Consider the following 22,648-nt stretch of genomic DNA (forward strand, 5'->3'; position numbering starts at 1 on the left):
CCTATTCATGATCAACTCCTTTCCATCCCTTCCCTCCTCTCCCCCATTACCCATTTATCTCCTATCAAAATCTTTTATGAAGTTCAACCCAAATAACGTATCTAATGTGGATCAGAAGCTCCTCTTTATACAGAATTAACTGTCTTTATCTTGTCAAACACATTGCTCAGTAATAAATAAATAATCCTAAGGTTTAGCTCACAGTGTAGTAGTGCTAGTAAAAATACATCCTACTTTGCAAACAGGAGCTTCCTGAAGCATGCACAGTGAGGTGGTGGGGTTTGGTCACACTTGAAGAGGTACTTGCATCAACCTTGATGGACACTTCCGTACTTTATGAGACTAATCTCAAACATGTCCTCAGCTAAAAGCAAATCCCCCAGATAGGAGCCAGCTAGTTTGTCTGGCTCACAATTAGCATTCTGCTGGTATCTCGCGAGACCCCGAGTCCCATCTGACTGAATGGAAATGTAGGTCACACTGTGCTTCTATTCTTCATTCAACAAGCAGAGCTCTGCAAAACTCCTGTGCCAAGGTCACCGATTACAAAATCCCAAGTTTATCTTAAAAGAACCAAAACAGGCCAGCTGAAAAAATCCAAAACAAGGTTTTGATAACAGTTTCCTGTCAACTTCCCCCCACCAAGACCCCCAAACAGCCCAAGTCTTTTGAAGCATTTCTATTCAGCCCCCTATTTTTCACATCAATATCAGCACATACGCTCTTTGTTTGTTTTACTCCTCCCTATACTGTGCTCCTTGAGATTACATTAAGTTGTATTTGCTTCAGCAAAAGTTCCAAGCTGTGCTGTAGGAGGAGAGTTTTACCCAGGTCTAGATCTCAAATTCTGAAAAAAATTAAAGTAGCTGTCCAAGCACTTGTGTTTTTTAAACTCACAAGTCTAGCAAAATTCTGTATGTAACATACCCAGATAAAAATAACAGGTAAAGGCAAAGAGCTTAGCAGAAATTCTGAATGATGCATGACAACAGCAGTGTGCACAAAAAATGCCTTTTGAAATGTAAGGACTAGGAGAGCTAGAAGAGCTTGGGGAGCTATGTTGCAGCAGGAGAAGCATGGGAACTGGCCACACATACACTCTAGACCTGTCCACACTAAGAAATAAAACCTGTAAGCCAGGAGCCTGACCTACCCCCTCAGTTCAGTTAAGCTGTGGGGTAACTGACAGCCACCTGTGACCACAGGAGGACACACCAAATCCTATCTCTTCTTCCTCACCAAGGCAAAGTTCCTCTCCACAGTAGTAGAGAGCATTCCCAGTTCCACCTCCTCTGCATGACCTGTTGCGAGGGTCAAGACATCCTATGCGAGCACTTCCAGAGCAAAGGTCTGAGCAGCCTGCACTTGTACCATGTAGGTTAAGGCTGAGGCTGTGCCTATTATCTGTGTAGCCCACGTGGTCTAACACTGGAACATCAAAATACCTACAAATGTTTCTAAAAAGAAAGTGCTTTAGAGAAAAGGGGAAGATGCATCAGCTTGCATTTGTTGGTGAGGAAGCGGCTGTGCCAAGCAGGAAGCCATCCCGGCAGGAACAGTCAGCTGAAAGCAGAAGAGTGAGTGAAAGAACACAAAATCAGCTTGCAAGGACCCAAATGCTTCTGATAAAGAAAGAGAAAGCAAAGCCATAACCAAAAGACCAGTTGATGGTCCCAAGTTGCTCCTTTCTTACTTAGATCTCTTACAAAAAGATGCTGTCAAATGCTTTCTCTATAAATGCAAAGATAAGACCCCAACTCTGCTCAAACAAAAGCTGAACGTCCTGAAAGATATTAAAAATATATCTTAAGAAAAGCCCTGCAAACAAGTTATCTGCTTCAAAATAATCCATGCCTCTCAAAAATTAAAACAAATAAATAAAAGTTTCAATCACTAAACCAAAATTTTTCTCCTAACCATGTCTTTATATGTCTTCTCCAAGGAAATTTTCTAACTCCATCATTTATCTAATTAGCAGACACATAATCTTAAACATTTATTAAACTATACAACATTGAACACACTCCTTGTTTCTCCATTATCAGTTTTCAGGTTACTAACAAAGAGTAATACCACTCACTGGGGATGTGAACAATTCTTTTTCTAGGAAATAGTGGCTGTATTCAATAATCACAAGAATTAAGCAATGATAACCAAGGGCTGTTGTTGAGGTGCTTTATTTATTTACTATGGATAAAAGTGACTTTCTGCAATTCTGGCATATATAAGTGTCTCACATAAATACATTAACGACCTTCCTGCTGTTCACAAGGTGAAAGGAGGATAATGGCAAAATGTTACTCCCTACCCCTCTCAGAAAAACCCCCTCAAAACCCCCCAGTGCAGTTGCCTTACATACTTGGAGGAAAATATAGCCCACACAGAAGCTTAAAGCAGAGTCTATGAGCTGAGGGGAAGGAGCGTTGCTTGCAAGATGTCCTGCAAGATGTCTTTACTTGGGGAATCTGCTCTCATTTGATCCACAAAAACGTCAATTTGTTAATCCCAGGCAAACGCAAAAGTACTTCATCTCCTCCTTAAGAGTTAGGAAAAAGGAGGTACAAAAAAAGCAGATATATCCATGGGCAGTTTGTTGTCTATTGTGATTTTGAATTTAAGGCTGGGCCTTCAGAGTAGCAGTGGGCACCTGTAGTTGTTTTGACACTGAACAAATCAACTCATCAGGCAGCACAGAGCCCTTCTCTCCCCACCTCAGCCTGCCAGGCGCCAGCCGCTCACAGGAGCTACAGGCAGCCTCCCTCCTCATTCCAGCTGTGGTACACACAAGCTGCCCCGCAACTGGGGGTATGACACCAGCTTGCATCCAACCCAACTAATAACACAGAAGTAACCCAGATGAATGAATACCATACCTACAGACAACAGACAACATGGTCCTAAAGTTTTGCATTGTTTAGAATGACAATTAAAGGTACCATAAAAAGCCCTTTCATACAGGTATTGGCTGGCTTTTCTTCCCCCTCCCATCCCTTTTTTTTTTTTTTTTCTCCCTTAATGGATTAGCATGTGAGTGGATGCCACTGCCATTTTCTGTGACACCTCACTTACAGTCTTAGATTTCCAGGTAGGTGGCTGTCTCCCCCCTTTCACCCACACAATATTTATTTCTGCACTGGGAATCCACTTGAAAGAGATTTCCTCCTAGCTGCTCACCTCCTCCCGCAGATGAAAGGCAGCTTTTCAAGCAGCCTAAACAGTTTCATTCATTCATTACTGTAACTTGTCACATTGCTCACATCAAAACCAAAACACCCACGAGTATCGTCCACTGCAGGCAGAAACTGAAGCCATCCCTGAATCGGTTCTCTAAATCCATGGGGTTGAATAAAACCTTCATTTTATTAGCCAAGGAGGAAGTGAATGTTTAGCCATAAAGATGAGTCTTGCAATGATCCAGTGTGAAAATATGGTTTCTCTTACTAGCAATCACACTGGTATACTGGGCCAAGTTCACTTTAGGACCCAGCTAGAAGCTACTACACCTGCCAAGCTGCTAAGGACTAAATATGGGATTAAAATAGGCAAGGCCCAAAAGCAGAATACCATTTATGCTGGAAATTTAAAATACATTAAAGAAGTCAAAAACAATGCAAGAAAAAAGTTCTAAAAATCTCTGCCACAAGTTCAACGTAAATGAACATAAACTGTTAACACAAGTTGTCTTTGGACTGATGTCGATGGCATCTTGGAAGGGAAGTCCACTCTGACGTTACTTGTATGCACTTCCCAAAATGCTATTGTGTGGCATATCATCCAGCTATGCTTTCCAAAAAAAGATGAAATACTAAGTGCCTACAAGGAACAAGACAGCTGTAGGTCACAATAACGGAGCAAGCTCTGTGATCACTACACAGCGATGAGCAGCTCTTTTTGATAATTAGCACAGAGGTATTACATGAGAAAAGCAATGGACAGTGAGCCCAGAGCAGATGCTGAGCCAGACCACTGGGACAGAAACGTGGTTAAGCAATCTCAGCCACAGCTGGCAAAATTAACTGTCAAATTCTCCTTCCTCACTCCTGTACTGGCTAACAGCATGGGGTGAGAAGAGGTGGCAGAGCAAAGATGAATTTGACGCTGTAAGAGAACCGCCATTTCTTTCCCACAAAGCACAGTGAAATTGCAGAGACAGCCAGGTCAGACTGCTCACTGTCCTACTTTAAGCAACTTTGACTGTCTGTCTGTTCAAAGCTTGCTGAAAAAAACTAAGCAAGAGACCCAGAAGATAATGAGGACAAAGAACTCAGTGTTGACCACTATCTTTCTAGTCCAGTTTTCACTAACACACTGTCTTACACCTTTTTCTTCTCCTCCTTAATAGGTAGATTTTGGAATCCTGCTGATCTAGGAAAAAGGGGTCTGAACATATTTCCATGGTATACAAGAAGAACTTGCCTTGAAAGTTCTTCAAATGATGCTTCTTAAACGAATAGAACATATTCAGTCTGGTGAAGTCTGCCTTCAGATGAGTATGTTTGCACAAAAACATTGAGATTTTTATGCATCACTAGATTTTTCTAGATTTTTGTTGTTGATAAGGCAAAGAATGCCTACCAGCTTTGGCTGATATGACAAGTTTAGAGCTTCCAATTGAAGCAGAAAGCAGTAAAAAATAAAGTAGCTGTGAAAAGAAAAGTAACCTTTCTTCAGGAATATACTTCATCATAGTTCATTAGCCTGTGAATAGTCCTTTGACTTCACTTTACACATTAGGACTGACAACTCTTGAAACTGAGGCACCTGGTTCAATCTTAAGAAAACACAACAGGCACATCATGATAGTGACTTTTCCTTATTTTGTTCCCAGCCATTTTATCACACATGTGACTTTGCTGCCTTAGCCTTGAAGGGTGATCCTGAAAGTTCATTGATGACCAATACTTGGGTTTTGACTGCACACTGAGAAACACATCTATGGATGGTGGTTTTGAGCTGGTTTTAGATGAGAAACATCTTTGGATCTATCCTTGACCTCACATTCAAAACAAGAATCCAAGCTCTACCATTCATTTCCCTCTAACGCAGGGGAAAAGTAGCCAATTCCCATGACTGTTCCCATGAGCTGTACAACTCCTCGTGCATGTGAGCCTGAGGGTAGTGCTGAACGCAGACATCCCTCGTAAGGAGGGCACAGGAGACACGCAAGTCTGATAGAAGAAAGAATGGTTGCATATGAAGTCCAGTTGTCCCCACACACTTGTGTGACAGAAATACACAAATCACACTAGTTAAAATGATCAAAGGGCAGGGACAGCAGCCTGCCCCTAATCTCTACAGCAAGGGGCATCCAGGCCTCAGAAATACTCACTTTGCCTTCAAGCTCAAGACTACTCAAGACTATACCAACGACTACTACTACACAAACAAACCCAACCAAATGCTCAACTTGAATTAAAAATATTTTATTTTCATTGTAGACTCATAAATGAATGTTTGCATAGGGCAAGGATGTATGAAGAAAACAAAATGCCACATTTTTCCCCCCTGATTTCTTTCCCAAAGTTCTACTTTTGAAAGCACATCCAAAATAAACCCTTTCTTCCTTAGAACAATGCCAATTATATGCAAATAAAAGCTCTCCTTATGCATACAATGAAGCAAGTTATGTATTCAAAGTACTTCAGTAAATCCCACACCATTAGGCTATGATGCCGTAGACTGCCGTCTCAGCTCTCTCAGGGTTAAGAGAAATCAAGATAAATGGCTTATGCAAAACTGGTCCAAGCTTTAAAAAAAATTCTCTCTCATATTTAGCATGTGTGAAAGTTAACCGCAAGAGTTCAGCAGCGATGGTACTAATCCCTTTTGTACAGCTGTCAACTTAAATTAGCCCCAAGCTAATCTTTGCAAGCGTGACAGAGAGTGTACACATTTCCACAGATAAGTACTAATGCCTTATTCCCAATATCCCTCTACTGCAGCAGGTATTGTGAAGCCCCTATAACCTGAAAGAAGTCAACCTGCTAATCTATTCTTAAAAAGTCATTATAGCTAACTGTATATATATGAAAACACACATATGCAAGGTAAGGAAAAAAAAAGAAAAGAAAAAAGAAAACATTACATACAGCTCTATTACCAAGAACTCACAAGTAGAAAATTCAAAGTCACTCATATGTCGGTAATTTTTAAGAATAGCTTAAAGAAAAACTACACCCCGCTGCTGGAGTGTTACATCCATCACTTTTCCTCTGGGAGAACATTAAATGGCAGATCTGCAGGAAGGGACCACATGCAAAAAACATGACAATGACTCCTTGCCATAGAAACGTGCCTCCAAATCTAATCTTTTACTTCTATTATTAAAATTACTTTCCTAGACCTCATCTTTGAATCTGTTAAAATGTAAGCTAAATGCAAGCCAATGAAATATCAAGCAATCCTGAGCCTGAAAAGAAAAGGTTCCAGAAAAATGGCAGCTACCTTAATCTTGATAGATCTTGATCCATCAAAACATTTGTATAGTGTTCATTCATTCTGCTTGGGAGTAACAGCCAACCACAAAATTAGCTTCCTCAAATTTAAGGTATAAAAAAGTCAGGGTATTTAATGCAAAACAGGATTAAGAAAATATTTCAGTACACATACATGCACAGCCTGTACAAAAACCTATGGTATTTCTCAGGCAAGCTATTCAAAGTTCAGTTAAATGTTATGTCATTGAAAACACCTATTCTTCATATAATATAAGTCAAAGTGCTTAATATCTTTGCTCAGTTGTTCAGGCATCACAGATGCAAAATGTCAAGTGCAGTGATAATCTGGAGACAAAGTCAACATAGGGACCCTGGTAAAATCAGTACCAGTAAAAAGAAGAATTGCAGCCAAATGCAGAATTGCTACCTGAGAGCAGGCATATAGCAGTGAGCAAATGAGTGTCTGTCTGCACATGTGCATAGGGCTTGGACACAAGGGTGTCCTTTCCAGCCCCATCTGCTACCTTTATCCAGAGGGAAGGTATCAAAAGCTCTGTGGTCTGCACACCACCTACTACCATGGTACGCCGCAACATGTCTTAGGGGTGTGCTGCAACCAGTCCTGCTGCGCCTCAGGTGGCATGGACGTGAGCACTGGGTAGGTACCAGGGCTGAATGAACCTCAGGCCAAATTGTGTCCCCAGGCTTCTGCTGCCTTTGCAGGGGGTTGGGACGAAGAGATGTTCCCCCACCCAAGAGCAGAGGAGGCACAGCAAGGTTAAGGAGCAGTTTTGCAAGGTGCAACACCAGAGAATCACAGAACGGTTGAGCTTGGAAGGGACCTCTGGAGGTCATCTGGTCCAACCCCCTGCTCAAGCAGGGTCACCTAGAGCAGATTGTCCAGGACCATGTCCATTTGGGAACGCAGAGGGAGCAAAGCAAAAAGCAACAGAGACCTGCCTTACCCGGTGTGTGCACTGGATCTGGCACTGAGCGGGAGCTGCTCACTGCCACCTTGTGCATCCCGAGACGCAGAATGGCTCCAAGCTGGGACCCAGCTCTGGTCTGAACAGGAGCGGGAGCAGCCGCACAGCTACCACCAGGTCATGCTTCTCCAGCACTACTGTTTGTCCTACTTCTGCTGCAAATCTGCCTCCATTATGAATCTTACCCCTTCCAAAGTCAACAGCAAAAGCACCACTGGCTCCTGTGAAACTTCAATCCAGTCTTCACTTGCAAACACATCCAGGCACACCAGAAAACCTACAGACTGGCAAATACTTAGCACAAACATAGTAAGCAGGGCTAACATCAAATATTTTAAGAAGATCTATAACTAAGGAGAGTCAACTGTATCCAAAGAGGCCCACAGGAGATGGGGTAGCCCAGCACAAATAGACCTAAGCAGCACTGATGGGATGGATCCTGTGTGGCATGATCAAAGGCACTCGCAATCCCAGAGAGGTCTCAAAAAGAACAAAGTCAGCACCAGAACCAACTGACTATTTTAACTGGTACGTAACCCTCCCCATTCCTCTCAGACCACTGGGAAATTAAAATCGTGTCAAGATCTGTAAAAATATGTATCCAGAAATAATAAAGTATTAGTGTGTCCCTGCATTCTGATACACCAAGGAACAACTTGTTTTTGGAAATGATAATTACAGTTGCACAAATACGAAATATGCACTAAGGCAGTGACTGAAACTGGAATTTTGAATTTTTTAGTGCCCTGACAAGATTGTAAATTTTAAACAAAGCTGTATGCAGACTGGAAAGAAAACTCTGCAGAATTCAACAGTAGAGCAACCTGGAAAATTAGCAAGAGAGCCAACTTCTCAGGGCAAAGGATGAAAGGTGAACTTTCACAAGTATCCCCTCTCTTGGCTTTCTCAGTGTAAGCAACCTCCACCTTCACATGTCAGTGTGCTACCCCACAGGGACACCTATGCAGCAAAATTAATTTTTTTTTTTTTAAACCCAAACCAACATATTGCCACAGCAAGACTGAAAAGACAATACAGAGGCAGAAATAGCAGATAAGAGGGAGGGGAGGACCTGCTTAAACTAACATTTCTGAAAAAAAAAAAAGTTATGAAGTTGTATCTTACAAGTCTAGGAAGCTAGCAATGAAAAAGGGATGGTGCACTGCAGTTTAGTGCTATTTAACTGCAGACATCAAATACTGATCTGTCTCTTCCTTGGGAAAATCCACTCAGGTTTGCCTTCAGCTTCAAGAAGTCAAGCCCAGAGCACCTTCACCTTGGCACTTGCAGTGGCTCTGCATCAAGAAGCCAAGCGCTTTTAATCTTCTTAGGTGTCTACAGTCACCTACATGTGATTGCTGCTACAAGTATGGTCCCCAGAGGTGAGATCTAGTCAAGACATCTACAGTGCAGACAGCTAAGTCTGAGCTAATCACCCAGACTTTATTTATAAGCAAAGAGAAAGAGGACATTTGGGGGCATGATTCATCTGACCTATTTTAGTTGTTTACATTAGCATGAAATGTCTGTTCCTCTTCGTGGACAATAAAGCTGAGCCTAGACACTTACGCAGCAGGTTGTCAGCATGTGGTCAGATGATTCCCATCTTAGGTGCCTGAGCTTATGGGGGTAGAGGGAGGAAAAAAAAAAAAACAAAACCAACCCAAAACAAAAACCCACTCAACAAAAAAGCCCACCTACTTCTCCTTCAATAGGTTTTCTTGCTATTTGAAATGCATTTTCCTCAAAATGCAGCTTTGGTATAGAAGTCCCTTGGTATGACTAATAATGCGACTCAGTGCAGAGAACCAAGGTTGAAGGGGAAGTAGAAGAAACAGAATTAAATGCAGCAAAAATTATTTTTAAAATAAAGGCTAAGGACAGATTAACAGGTGCTTGGAATTTGGCATTACAGCTCCTGATGTGACAAGTGAGTTTAGCATGGTGCAGCAATTTAAATGCATCTAAAACATCTGGTGGGATTCTCAGACACAAAAGGAGATAATTGTCAACCTTATTCACAGCAATTAAATCTGTATAGGCTAAAATAGGATCTATTGTTCCCCCAAAATACTGGGATTGGAGCCAGAAGTAACTTCAGTAGAGCAGAAAGTTGGCAGTTTGGAAAGGGGCTGAAAACTGTGTAATTCTCTAGCATAACAGGAAAAAAACCCAACCCACAACCAGAAACTGAAGGCAAGTTCAGAAATTTTTACAGAAACAGAATTTCTCCTCTTCCGAAAGTACCAGGGAGATGTCAGAAATTAGTATTGAAACAGATGTCAACATAGACTTATCCCAGTGTGTACTCCGCACAAATGGAAGTGTATCCAGCAATTTCTTCTGCTGACTGAAAAGAAGAAAGCCAGAGATTATTATTGCTATATTTAGACATTTGCACACTACCCAGATATGTTCCTTTGGAGTCATCTAAGCACATGATATTTAGACAGGCACAAGAAAGCTGGATAACTGTTATTAAGAGGCCAACACTGCCACTAGAGAAACAATCATTAATCCGCTCTCAATTCAAAATGATCAACAAGTGGCAGCAAAGGATTTGCAAGTAATTTGCCAAGGACAAAATACTTCCAGAGCAGCATCAAGAGACAGCTGTTAGACTGGGAAAAGCCACAAAGAGGCAGCACCATGATCTTCAAAGCGGTGCACAGGCTGTCCTGCATTCATCAACATGTCCCAAGGAGACCAGTGTTCATGCTAGCTGGGGTGGGGGCAGTAAAGGCAGCACACGAGAAATCTGTTTTTAAGATAGAGGGGAAAAAATCCTCTCTCTCTAACCCATCTGAGAACATGCCTCTCCTGTCGTGGTTTAACCCCAGCCAGCAACTAAGCACCACGCAGCTGCTCACTCACTTCCCCTCACCCAGTGGGATGGGGGAGAAAACTGGGAAAAGAAGTAAAACTCGTGGGTTGAGATAAGAACGGTTTAATAGAACAGAAAAGAAGAAACTAATAATGACAATGATAACACTAATAAAATGACAATAACAATAATAAAAGGATTAGAATATACAAGTGATGCACAATGCAATTGCTCACCACTCGCCGACTGATGCCCAGTTACTTCCCAAGCAGCAATCCCCCCAGGCCAACTCCCCCCCCAGTTTATATACTGGGCATGATGTCACATGGTATGGAATACCCCTTTGGCCAGTTTGGGTCCTCTGTCCTGGCTGTGTCCCCTCCCAACTTCTTGTGCCCCTCCAGCCTTCTTGCTGGCTGGGCATCAGAAGCTGAAAAATCCTTGACTTTAGACTAAACACTACTTAGCAACAACTGAAAACATCAGTGTCTTATCAACATTCTTCTCATACCTAACTCAAAAACACAGCACTGTACCAGCTACTAGTAAGACAATTAACTCTATCCCAGCTGAAACCAGGACCTCTCCTGACTGAAAACCTGCAAAACCCAGACTGAGGGTGGGCCAGAATGTGGGGCTGCAACCAAAAGTCTTCTGCTTGGTAAGTCTGTGTGCAGCTTCCATCCGCTCCTTTACAGAAAATAAATTTAAAAAAATATTTAAGAAGTTAAATCTAGATTTTAAAGCATAAAAATCTGTTTAGGACTCTTGACAGAATGGCCTGATGGAAAAAATGCAAACTTTCCCTAATTGTAGGCTGCAAGGTGTACCAAAGTTCCCTCTCCAACATTTACACCCATGCCTGTGACAAGACCATGCTGCAAAAGGCTCCAAGGGCAGCTTGTCGACACATTTGGTCCCATCCTCTGCCTCAAGGTTTTGCCCTCTCCCTGCACCAGGTCCATCACTCTGACTTTTTGCTCATTTACCCACCAGACAAACACCACCACACCACCACCCCCAAATATAATTAATTTTTTGTCAGATCCATCTTATGATGGTTTCACAAGTTCAGTCAGCCCAGCAGAAGGCTGGATACCTCAAGCCTGATGAAGGGGAAGCACCACGGCTGCACCAGCCCGGCAGCAGCAGCAAACTCTGTACTTGCTCCTGGGTTACACCTGTAGTACATAGAACTGGCCCTTCTCCAGCCCAGGGGCCAAGGGCCATGGGCTACTCTCCTCATCCTCTCCGAGAACTGAGTGACTGCATCCAAACTGCCCAGCACTGCCTAGGCTGCTCCTGGGTACCATCTGAAAAACTGCCAGATTGCATAGGCCACAGCTGTGCTGGGGACACGCTAAGAAACAACATACACAAACGCAGAACAAGTTCTGAAGCCAACATTTGCTTCAGTAGTATTTCCTAGTATGAACGCTGTCCTGGCAGCCAGAACAAGACCTGCAATGAAGGGCAGTTTATCCCAACCTGCAAACTCGGGAATTCCTGCACAGTCCTGTAAGGTCTCCAGTGCTGGACATCGTCAGACGGGATGTTCGACTGTGCCTTTCTAGTTGAGAAGTTCGCAGGAACCTCACAAAACCAAAAACAAATTCATTTTTCCTACACACTTTCTCTTGAAAAGAAAAAACAAACCCTACTCTTATTTCACCATATGATCCACCTGAAATATAATTCTGCAGTAAAAGATGAGTACAGATAGCTGCTGTTATGCACCACAAACACCTTAATTAAAAATCATTCACCTTCAAAAGCTCTTTCTCCAAACCTTCAAATGTGTTGTATTATTCATTGAAAAGCCTTCTACTGTACTCAGGGAAAAATAAAGTTAATCATTCTTCTGCAGCAAGAGCAAAGACAGTTTTGTAGTACAGAAAAGCTCACATAGTTTTTGATCTAGCTAACTGGGATGTTGGTAACAACGGGTCTCAGCGACCTGAGAAGGACAGTGAATTGGCAAGTCCCAACTCTGTGTAGAGACAACAGCACAGCATCAGCATCACAGTGTCATGGCGATGGCAGGGCGAGAGCCATTCCCTTCTGAACACCACCCTTTTGGATTGCAAAGACACCGTCAGAGATGCTTGAAGCACCTTTTGTTCTTGGGCAGCTCTAAGCCCTGGCTGTTGCCAACCCTGCACAGGCGTTCTCCTGGCTGCTGCTCTGCTCTACACAACCACACTCCGGGTGCTGTGCCCCAGCTCCCTCCCTGGGGACATGCAGTGCTAAGATGCCCACGCAACCTGTGATCTAGCCTAAAGGATTCTCCAAGCCTACAGCTAAACCAAACCTGATAAAGCCTAACACTGCCTCACAGTCTCCAGTGCCCTGGCAAGTTCTTCAGGGTTCAAGCAGAGTCCTCCTGAGCTCTCTTTACCACTAGATACAACTGCAATGTTAGGCCAAGTCTTTTTTTTTTCTCTTTTTTTTCCTTAAACTTACTCTGTCTCGGGTTCCTCAGCTCCTGCCCGGCCTCTTGGTTAAAGAGGATATGCTGTGATGAGGCCACATCCCTTCCCCCAATCCTCAGGATGGCATCAAGCCATTCTGACCCAATTCTTCAACCTTCTCTAGCTGCTTCTTGTCCCACCACCAAAAAAATTGTTTCTCTCTTCTCGTCACTAAGAAATTTCTATTGCTGCATCACCCTTCTTGAAGAGAAGCTGAAGGAGATATTTCCTACTTTCAGCCCACTCTGTCCAAAGATACTGCCACTAAAAGAAAGAAAAATAAAAACTCCCAGTCATGTAGTTTAAAAGCCAGCAGCAACAGGAACTTCACAGCAAACTAATATACACATTACTCTCTAACTGATTCTCAAAATTATCCTCCAGCTCCGCAAGATTGTCTCCTAACGTAAGACAATACAGCAGCTTAAAATAAGTTACTTCTTGCCTTCAAATTTCTTAAAGCATTGTACAAGACAGTAGAATGACATAACAACCAATGGGTTTTACATACACAGCAAACAAAATGTGGAAGCACCTACAGAGCAAGAGAACAAAAGAAAGAAAAGAATATTTTAAGCATGAGGGACAACTGCTTAATAAAAAAAATATTTTCTGTACATAATACTGCATCTATATTTAACCAATAAGTTGTATTGTATCTTATATACAAATATACATACACACACACACAAAAGTATCTTCAAAATAACCAGTGAAGCAGCCAGAATCTTCCATCTTTGCATTGGATTTCTCACTTCTACATGGCAAGACCATGATATTAATATAATTTTCTTTCCCTTTACCCATCAATCAGCTTAGAATACCCACCTTTTCTCATCAGAGTCTGTGTGTCAGGGGTTGGGGAAATGTTTCAGTTGAGAAAAAGGAGACTCCACAGACTCAAAGGCACAAAATATGATCATACCACCTACTGTACGAGTTTAAATGGGGTTTTTGGGGACCAGTTAAGTCACCATACTTCCTTTACCTCCATCTTCTTTGGAGACATATATACACACACCCAACCATAAACACACCATGTATATTTTAAACAGGGATAAACTTATCTGGTTAGGACAAATTTTATTTACCAGACAAAGATTAAGAAATCCAATCTCTGTAGTTCTCAGAGTGTTGAAACAAAATGCCCCACAGAATACAGAGCAGCACAGCAATTAGAAAAGAAAGATTTAAAACACAGAGGAGTCCTCCTCTACTGGGAAGAAAAAGAAAAAAAAAGACAAGTAAAAAATTTCCCATTCCTCTGAAATACTGATTATATCAGTAAGTACAAAATTCAGTCTTACAAAGAAAAGATTTTGACTAATGCATTTCTGAACAGAAGAAATACGTCCTTCCATGGCTGATGAATGGATGGCGGTTGCAGCAGGGGCAAAGGAGTCTTCTGCTGCATTATTTGCCCTTACACACCTTCCTCCTGTAATACATAAATTAAAAATTGCGTGGCTCCACAGTGTCAAACAAGGGAAAGAAGAGCACTTGAGAGAAGGCACATGAACTGACTTTCTCCAGAGCAGCATTACCCACTCGGGGTGAGCAGGCTGCCCATCTGGGTCTTCAAAGAAACAAGCCAGCAGCAGACAACAGCAGCAACTACGTCTTTCTGCTCCCCTACCCATGGTTGCACCCATGGGATGGTGGTGCCAAGGGGAAAGCAAGGATGCCAACCTTCAACCTGACAGCCCCATGGTCCTTATAATCTGCTTCCATATATAAACAGGGGGCAGTGGGGGTGGGGATCAATTTCTGGAGCATCTTCAGAACTGCCTCAGCACACCTCTGCTGTCCCTGATGTCTCAGGACTCTGAGGTAGCATGTTGGAGTAGACATCAGGGAGCGGGTAGAGTGATTGCGCACTTACAGCAGAACATTTTACAAAGGAACATTACCTTCCCGCGGTAGTCCCAGGACCAGATACCTCCAAAGTAAATGCCAAAAGAATTGCCCACTTCCTGCTTGATGGTCTTCTAGTGTACATGATGGTTGCTCCAGTCACAGTTAATCACATTTTATCAACTGAGCTTAGATAAATACAGCTCCCACATATGTGACTCCTTCCCTTCTTGTGAAAGTTATTTTGGCTAGCACTTCTTGCCTTTTATGAAGAAAAGAGGCTTTTCCAGGAGGTTGGATGCTGAAGGGAAATTGCCTGTCTTTTTTGGTTTTGCAAGCAGTATTTCTGCTGAAGAAGGCATGTTTTTTCAATTACAGCAAAAAAAATAAAGTACTAAACCTGTTTAATCCTCTTATTTCCACATGCATGAAACTTTGCACAGTCTTCTGTATTTACTATACTTTTTAGACCATAACTACCCATTGAATATAAATTGAATTTCTGCCATAAAGACATCAATGAGAGGCCAGAGGATTAAGCAACAAGCATCCCATCTTTCCCATTCATATACACATGCAAAGACTTCACTGCACTCGATTTTCTTACCTCTATGACAATAGTTCTATTTCCCCCACTCTGATTTATCTTCTGCCCACCAGCACAAATTGAACTACACAGAAGGAAGAAAAAAAAGCTAAATACCTAATTAAAGCTATCAGACATTCCAGTTGGTAGTTGGCATCATTGTTTGTTGGGGTTTTTTTGTTTTTTTGGGGGGTGTGTGGATTTCTTTCATCAGATAACAGGTCTTTGGTATAATGTGCTGTGAAGCACAGAGACTAATATCCTCTTAGGATCTGGCACATTCTGAACATGACCTGAACATTTAGTAGACATTTTCTCTAGAGGTGAAACTTAATGTCCAATTAACATTTTGAATAGCCTCAATAACTACTACAAAGAACACTACAGTGATAATTGTATCCATTAGACTTCTGTGCTTCAAGCATCTTTATCTGCCTATGACTCCACAGTGGCCTTCAACTGGGCTTTAAATATCATGATAAAAAAATTAAACAAGACCACTGTTACAGTTAATTCTCAATAGTACACAGAATTTCAAAAATATCTTTAAGGTAAGACTGATTATTTTTACCCTATATTAACATAGAAATCCATTGTTTGGGCATGGGAGCAATACTCCCCAAATTGTTTAATCATCTCAGGCTTTGTCCTTCACAAAGCATCTTCAAAACATGAAGAGGGTTATCTTCTGTAACAAAGGCAATATCACTTTATTAACAGCATAAGAAAGCAAGGAGATGAGGATCATGCTCAGCTTATTCGCTTTATGAATATTTCCTGCATCATCACTTCTCTGTAGGCATTTATGAGACTCAATGGCTTATAATACAGTCAAATTAATATTCAGTTTGTAGGGCTGTTTTGCATAACATATTTAGGTGCAGGCCACAAGCTGAACACTCCTCAACTCAATGTATTTTTGGTCTCCAAAACCACTGAGACTCTACTAAGCTTAGCTACCTGAAGAATTGCTCTTTGAAAAATAAGGCGACCACCTTTGCTTTCAATATATTTTCTGATGCCTGTTTAATCAAAGAGAGGACTATTTCTTTGACCATCTGAGGAAAGAATCTCTCCATCTTGTCTAGTCAAGCGAAGCGGTGAGCTTGCTTTCAAGCACTATCACTTTGGTCAGAAGTAAATGGAAAGAAGCAACAGCTCAGAAATATGTACAGCGCTTGAGTCACCTCTGTGTTGTGCTTATTCCTCACCTTTCAGGCAGTCTGATACTCAAAGCTCTTCGTATCTTTAAAAGCAAGTAAAAAACTGTACAGAAGCCTGAAAACAGCCTAATGGGACGAAAAGCTTTTCTTTCCAGGCCTGGCAGATTACAAGAATAATGAAGTTTGCAAGCCTTTGGGAGCAAAATAAAAACACTAAAAATGCACAATCTGGCATAGGCAATTATATAAATGAACAAATACACAAAACCCTATATAAACAAAAACAGAAGTAAAATGTTTCCCTTCTCCTATTATAGCTTATTTGTATCTACCTCCCAGCAATGCAAGCCTATAGTTTACAATAAATTCACAGTCTTTTGACTGATGCAGGTTGCAGTGACACAGGCAGGACTGCTGCTCATTATAATGTGGCATTTTTTGCTGTTTTCAGACTATATCCCAACTATCTCTCACATATAAAATCAGAGTGCAGCTTCATTTATATTTACAGCTGAGAGAAGGTGATGAACACCAGAGGACACAGCTTGCAAGCACAGCCAACACCAAGACCATCCATCACGGTGAGACTCCTGCAGGAGCTCACGTCACAGCTCGGGGCCAGACCCCGTCAGCTTCACTCGTGCACCACAGACGAGCTTTACTGATTGCACACACATCTACATGGGCTTCCACTGGTAAGCAATGGTTCAGTGGTAACATGCATGGTAACAAAAACTTCCCAGTCAGCTAAAATGCAGCAGAACAAATGTGATATCATTTTGCTACGGTAAAATCAGCCTCTAAATAGAGCTTTCCGATCTAAAGCTAGCACAGTAAGGAGGACAAACAGCATGAGGAATGCTAGCTTGGGGAGAGGAAAGTGACAGATGAATGGATCTGCTAATGCATTAAGTAGAGTGGAAGACGAGAAAGTTTAAAAGATTTTTTTCCAGGTCTCTTGAAGTGGAAAGTAAGTTTTGGACTGATGCCATCTACCAGGATCCCCAATAATTAGGAAGTACAGTCTTTCAAAGTATTTAGTCACAGTTTTTTGATTTAGAGTACATCTGTAAATAAGTATCTCAGGAACTAGTATAGACTGCAATTTTGCATTTAACAATTTATATCTTTTTGTAACTTTTGAAATACATAGTATTAATCAGAAAATAATCCCTTCCTCATATCTCTCAGGTGAGATAGAACTGTAAAAACGCACATTTCTTTCAGACTACCAAACAGCCTTCTTCACCTACACAAAGGTCATCTGGCTTAGGTGAAGGGTCAGAAAAATATTTCCCTATTCTAAATCCCACCACCCCACCTCTCCTCCCCTCCCACCCCATACAAAACTAGCAAGGGTGCTTTACTCTACCTGGAGTTTCCCTCGTCTGTGGCAAGACCTCCAGACAGGCAGTTTAGCCAAACAAACTCTTTCAGCAACATACCTCTCAAGGCTGAAGATCTCCACTGGCTGCTCCTGTTCCCTGGGAGTTTGTTGGCAAAGCCAAGTTGGGAAAGGAGCTTGAGGGCAGCTAGGGTTTTGCTCCTCGGTGGCTTAGGTGTCCACTCGATGGCAGCTGGAGCCTTTTGTGTCACATTTTGTCGTTGTCCCCGAGCCAAGCGAGGACACACAGGGGCCAGTGACACAGTGCTGATGGTCAGCCCATGGCGGTTTCCCAAATACCAAACACGAGATTTGCTGCTTTCAAGACCAGGGAAACCAGTTCCACAGGTTGGCATTAGAGGACAATTCTGTGGATGAAGCTGCTGAGCACTGTGGGGTAAACCTTCAACAGCCTCAAAAGCAGCTGTGAAAAAGCCAAGAAGAGAGGGACAGGGGATACTTGTATTTTAAATTTAGGCCCTTTTCCTATATAGTATCCAAGAACAATCTTTTGTGTTTCTTTGTATACAGATGCTTAGCCATTTACAAAAAGTTTCCTTTCTCTCAACCATCACTGAAAATAATTATAAGTACAGCATTAAATATAAATGGCAAGTTCAAATCATCCCATTTTGTAGGGACAGTTCACCACATCAAAAAGGACCACCTCTAGGCAAAGAACTGACAGAATGAACCCCCGACCTCCAAAGGGTCCCTAGTACCCAAATTGGATTTATTTCTGCAAGAAACTGGAAGCCCAACTTAGAGTAAACCTGGAAAAGCAAGTGCTTTTCCTGGGTGCAGTTCCACATCCCTGATACGTGAACTGAGTTAACTGCTTCCCCTCATCCCTCCAAACAGGGAGTTTGTACTCTGCTCCCCAGGAAGGACACGTGGTCGGTTTACACAGCGCTTCTCCTCACTCCCCTCACCCTCCTTACCTCTGGCCTTCAGTTGTAGTAGTTAAGCCAAAAGAAGAAAGGATTATAGCAAACTTTTCCAATATCCAGCTCTATCTGCATACACAGGACAAATTCCGCTGCAGCAGAAACCAATATTAGCACTATTTTAAAAAAAGGAAAAGCTGGCTCCCACTCAGCATCTCAGTTATTAGGAGATCACAGATGTTCTTAACATACATTGGCAAAGCAGGATAAAATTGGCAAAATCCATATGTATTTGCAACCAGCACTGCACTGAAAAAGGCAACACCATTTTTTATGTCATATCAGTCAGGCCCACAAAGGTTTACCAATCACAACATGCAATCACACTGAACATATTGCTAGCCTTAGGCAACTGCCTTTTTTGCCTCAGCAGAATAGATAACCCAGGTATTGAATCAGATAAACTGCAAATTTTGGTCAATAAAAGCCCATATGTCAGGCTTTTATCCTCACATCAAATCAAGAAATAACTATGCTGAACCAAAGGCTCAGTGTTCAGCTCAAGCAATAAGCCCTCGCAGAGCCAATCTCGCAAACCCAAATGATCAGCCAAGCAAACAGGCGGCTGAGCCTTGACCACCCTCCAGGTGTCTCTACCATCTTCTCTGCCAGAGTTTACTGCTCCTCCCAACTCTCCACAACCCACTTCCAGCCCTCTGACTGCTCACCTGCAGCCAAACCAACCTCCTCCAGTGACCGATGCCAAATCTCCAGCCAACACAGCCCAGCTGCAGACACCACACTATCCTGATGACTGTTACAGAAGAGTTAATCTGGTGGAGAGCACAGGCAGGCAGCTCAAAGCAGACTATCTTAAAACTACATTAGGTAGATAGGCCAGTTTTTTCTGGGGGAGATGCTCAAAAGCTTTTCCCTCACTCAAATAGCACAAAGCAGCGCAATGCGAGCACAATGCTAGGCCGGGTTCAGAAACCTGCTCCCACTCCCAACTCCCTCATACATTGGCTGTGAGGTTTTGAGAGAGTTGCTTCCACTCAGGAAAAATTTCCAATTTATCAACTTGGCAAACACAGTGTCAGTAGGCCCTAGAGAAGCCACCCATGAGACAAGACTCACTCCCAGTGAGTAAACATGTCAGCAGACCAAATACAAAGTCTCCTTTCTATCGCCTAGAAATTCACACTAGGATAATGTAACAGCTTGCCATTTTGTTGTCTTTGTCTTTTTGGATAGTAATGTTTGTAGGTATCACAGGGAGAGGGAATTAAGCAAGAAGTGGTTTAAAACTGTTGTTCCTCCTTGAACTTCTGCCATAACGTGGTTTCAGGAGGTGAAACTACAACTTCCATGTATTGTCTCAACAGTTATTTCTTTACAGCTGCACTCAATAGCAGAAAGCACCTGTGTTGTGCTGGTGAGATCTCAGGATGTGAGAAGGTGAAGTAGGCTATTAATAATGTTAACTCAGTGACTGATCAAAGACTCCAAGAGCAAGGAGAGGCATGAAGAAAGAGAAACTAAAGATCATACAAAAGAAAAGGATACTCCACATTTGGGTTGGGTTATTTTTATTTTTTTTTAAGCTGAAACTTAAGGCTCAGGTTTGTTGTACCCTTGTCCCAAATGCTATCTCATCTCCCACTTTACAGTCCACAGAAAATGGGGCACACGCAAGTACCTCAGCTGCTCTGGTTCACATCCAGATCAGTGTAGATGGCTCATGAAGGTAAATCTACACTAAGATGTTTAAGTGTAAATCAAAGCAGCAAAGGCCCAGGAGCACTTTCCAGTTTGCCAGCAGTGCTTTGGGGTTTTGTTCAAGTCAACAGCATTATCCCAGCTTTGCAGGCAGGTTTTACAGCTTGCACGAAGCTGCAGGCTGCCCTGACCACAAAGCATTTACCTGGTTAGCTTTCTGCCAGCTGCGCTCTGCATGTGATCTATGTGTACCTTGATGTGGTTTCTCCACTCAGCAAAACACAGGCTGAAGGTCTGAACTCTGCAGCAGCACAGGGCAGACACCAGACATAGTTATAAAAGAGCTGTCTTGCCATTTGAGAGACAAGATATGGAAGTGGTTAGAGTGCCTTTTTAGCTCCCTGGTCCTCACTTCAAGCAGCAGCTTCTTTCAGCAGATACTTTTCAATTTTTAGAAGAGGTGATCGAGGAGAGGCAACATGGCAAGTGGCTTTGCCATTTTGCAAGCTAAGGAATTTGAACCATTCCTCAGAGTAAACCTGCATCTGTTTTCTGGGGTCTTCCATCAGCAGAGCCCGAGCAAAGGTCTCTCCCCAAAAGGCTGTATTGATGCTTAAAAAAAAAAATAAAAATGCAAGTGCCATGGAAAGCCCAGAGCTGAAAGACATGTGACATCTCCAGCATCTGATACCCACTAAGTATTAGACCAATAACCACTCCCTACCCAGGCAATATTTCTACAAAACATGTAGTAACCGTCAAACTTAGTTTGAAACCCATAGGCTATTTTCAACCAAGTAAGAAGATGTACACAGAGCATTCACACAGACCTTGTTTCCATAGAAAACTCAGTAAATAATTGATCAGAACGATGACAAAGATTAAATAAAAGAGAGTAGCGGTTAGTGCAGACCAGACTACAGAGCTCAACAGGAATGGCACGTTGGTTTCGTTTTGGGGTTTTGTTTCTTTGTTTGTTTTTACGAACTAGGGGAAACAATGTGGTTTTACCCAGTACATAACTACAGAATGAAGACTCATATAACTCCAGTGCAGCATAATAGAGATAATGCCCAAAACGCCAGGTTTCAATGCTTTGCTTTCAGCTTCCTTCGAAGCTTAAAAAGGTTTTAATCAGAAATCTGACACACAGCTAGACACAGCCAGTACAACAGATTCATTATGATGCAATTTGTCTAAATTCCTGGTACTCATTTGCACACCTCCTTGTTGAAGACATACGCCTAAACAAGTACAGACTCTATCTTGTACCTCAATTAAATAAAGTAGAAATATTGCCCAACTGAAAAAAAAATTTGTATAACTCATTAAAGAAAAGCTGCCTGAGAGTTGCAGACTTTTTTCACACTATGAACTTTAAAAAAAACACTCTTCACAGTATCCTAGAAGATACTCCTCCTCTTTTCAAAACTAACACTGCACACGGCAGGAAGAGGCAGTTACTTAATACCAACACTCGAATTCAGCTCTGCAGTAACACATTTGTTTTTTATATGATGCTCACAAAGAAAACAGCTATAGGCATATTAAGCTGAATTTAATATATTCAATCTTTCTCTACATCTACTATACTGTTTTACATTCTATACCATTAAAATTTATTATGTGATGACAAATATTAAACGCACAATGTGCCTTGTAAGCATCTGAGGTCCAGAATGGGAGATGTGCTAGGTGAGATACTCAACAGAACTTTAATCAAAAGAGCCTAAGGACGTGGAGGGAAATGACTTCATCTCCCACCATGAGATAACAGGCCAGTGTCTAATGAAAGATATGAAGCTGGGAAAGTCAGGACATTCCTCATGTTTTAGGCAGGGAGGGGAAAATAACTCAAAGCAGCCACTCTGACCAGCTCTAGCAAGTGCCTTCAGAAGGACATATTACCTGGAAGAAAGATACAAGATACAGAAGGAAGATGTAGCTTTAGGGACTCTCTGGGACATGCCAGCCCAGCTGTGGGGCTCATTAGCCACCATCACAAGCTAGTTAAGATGCTGAAGTAGCTAAGCAAAAATCTTATGGTAAAAAAACCAACCAACCAACAAAACAAACCCCCCCCCCCCCCCCCCCCCCAAACAATAAAAAAACCAACTTGTGTCTAAGCATAACTCTAAAAATACATTTTGACCTGTCATCTTCTCACAACTTCAAAAACAAACTTTTCCTGCAGTAGATCAAGTAAACATATTTTTAAGCCTAAATGTTTACTTAGAACCAGTCTGACCTCAGGACATCTGGTAGACACCAAGGCATGCCACTGCCAAGGAAACGAACGATTCTTGTGATGCTGAAGTCCCAGCTGAGTTCAAGGGT

The sequence above is a fragment of the Haliaeetus leucocephalus genome, unplaced genomic scaffold, assembly GCF_000737465.1.
Source record: "Haliaeetus leucocephalus isolate CR32 unplaced genomic scaffold, Haliaeetus_leucocephalus-4.0 Scaffold406, whole genome shotgun sequence".
Lineage (NCBI taxonomy): Eukaryota > Metazoa > Chordata > Aves > Accipitriformes > Accipitridae > Haliaeetus > Haliaeetus leucocephalus.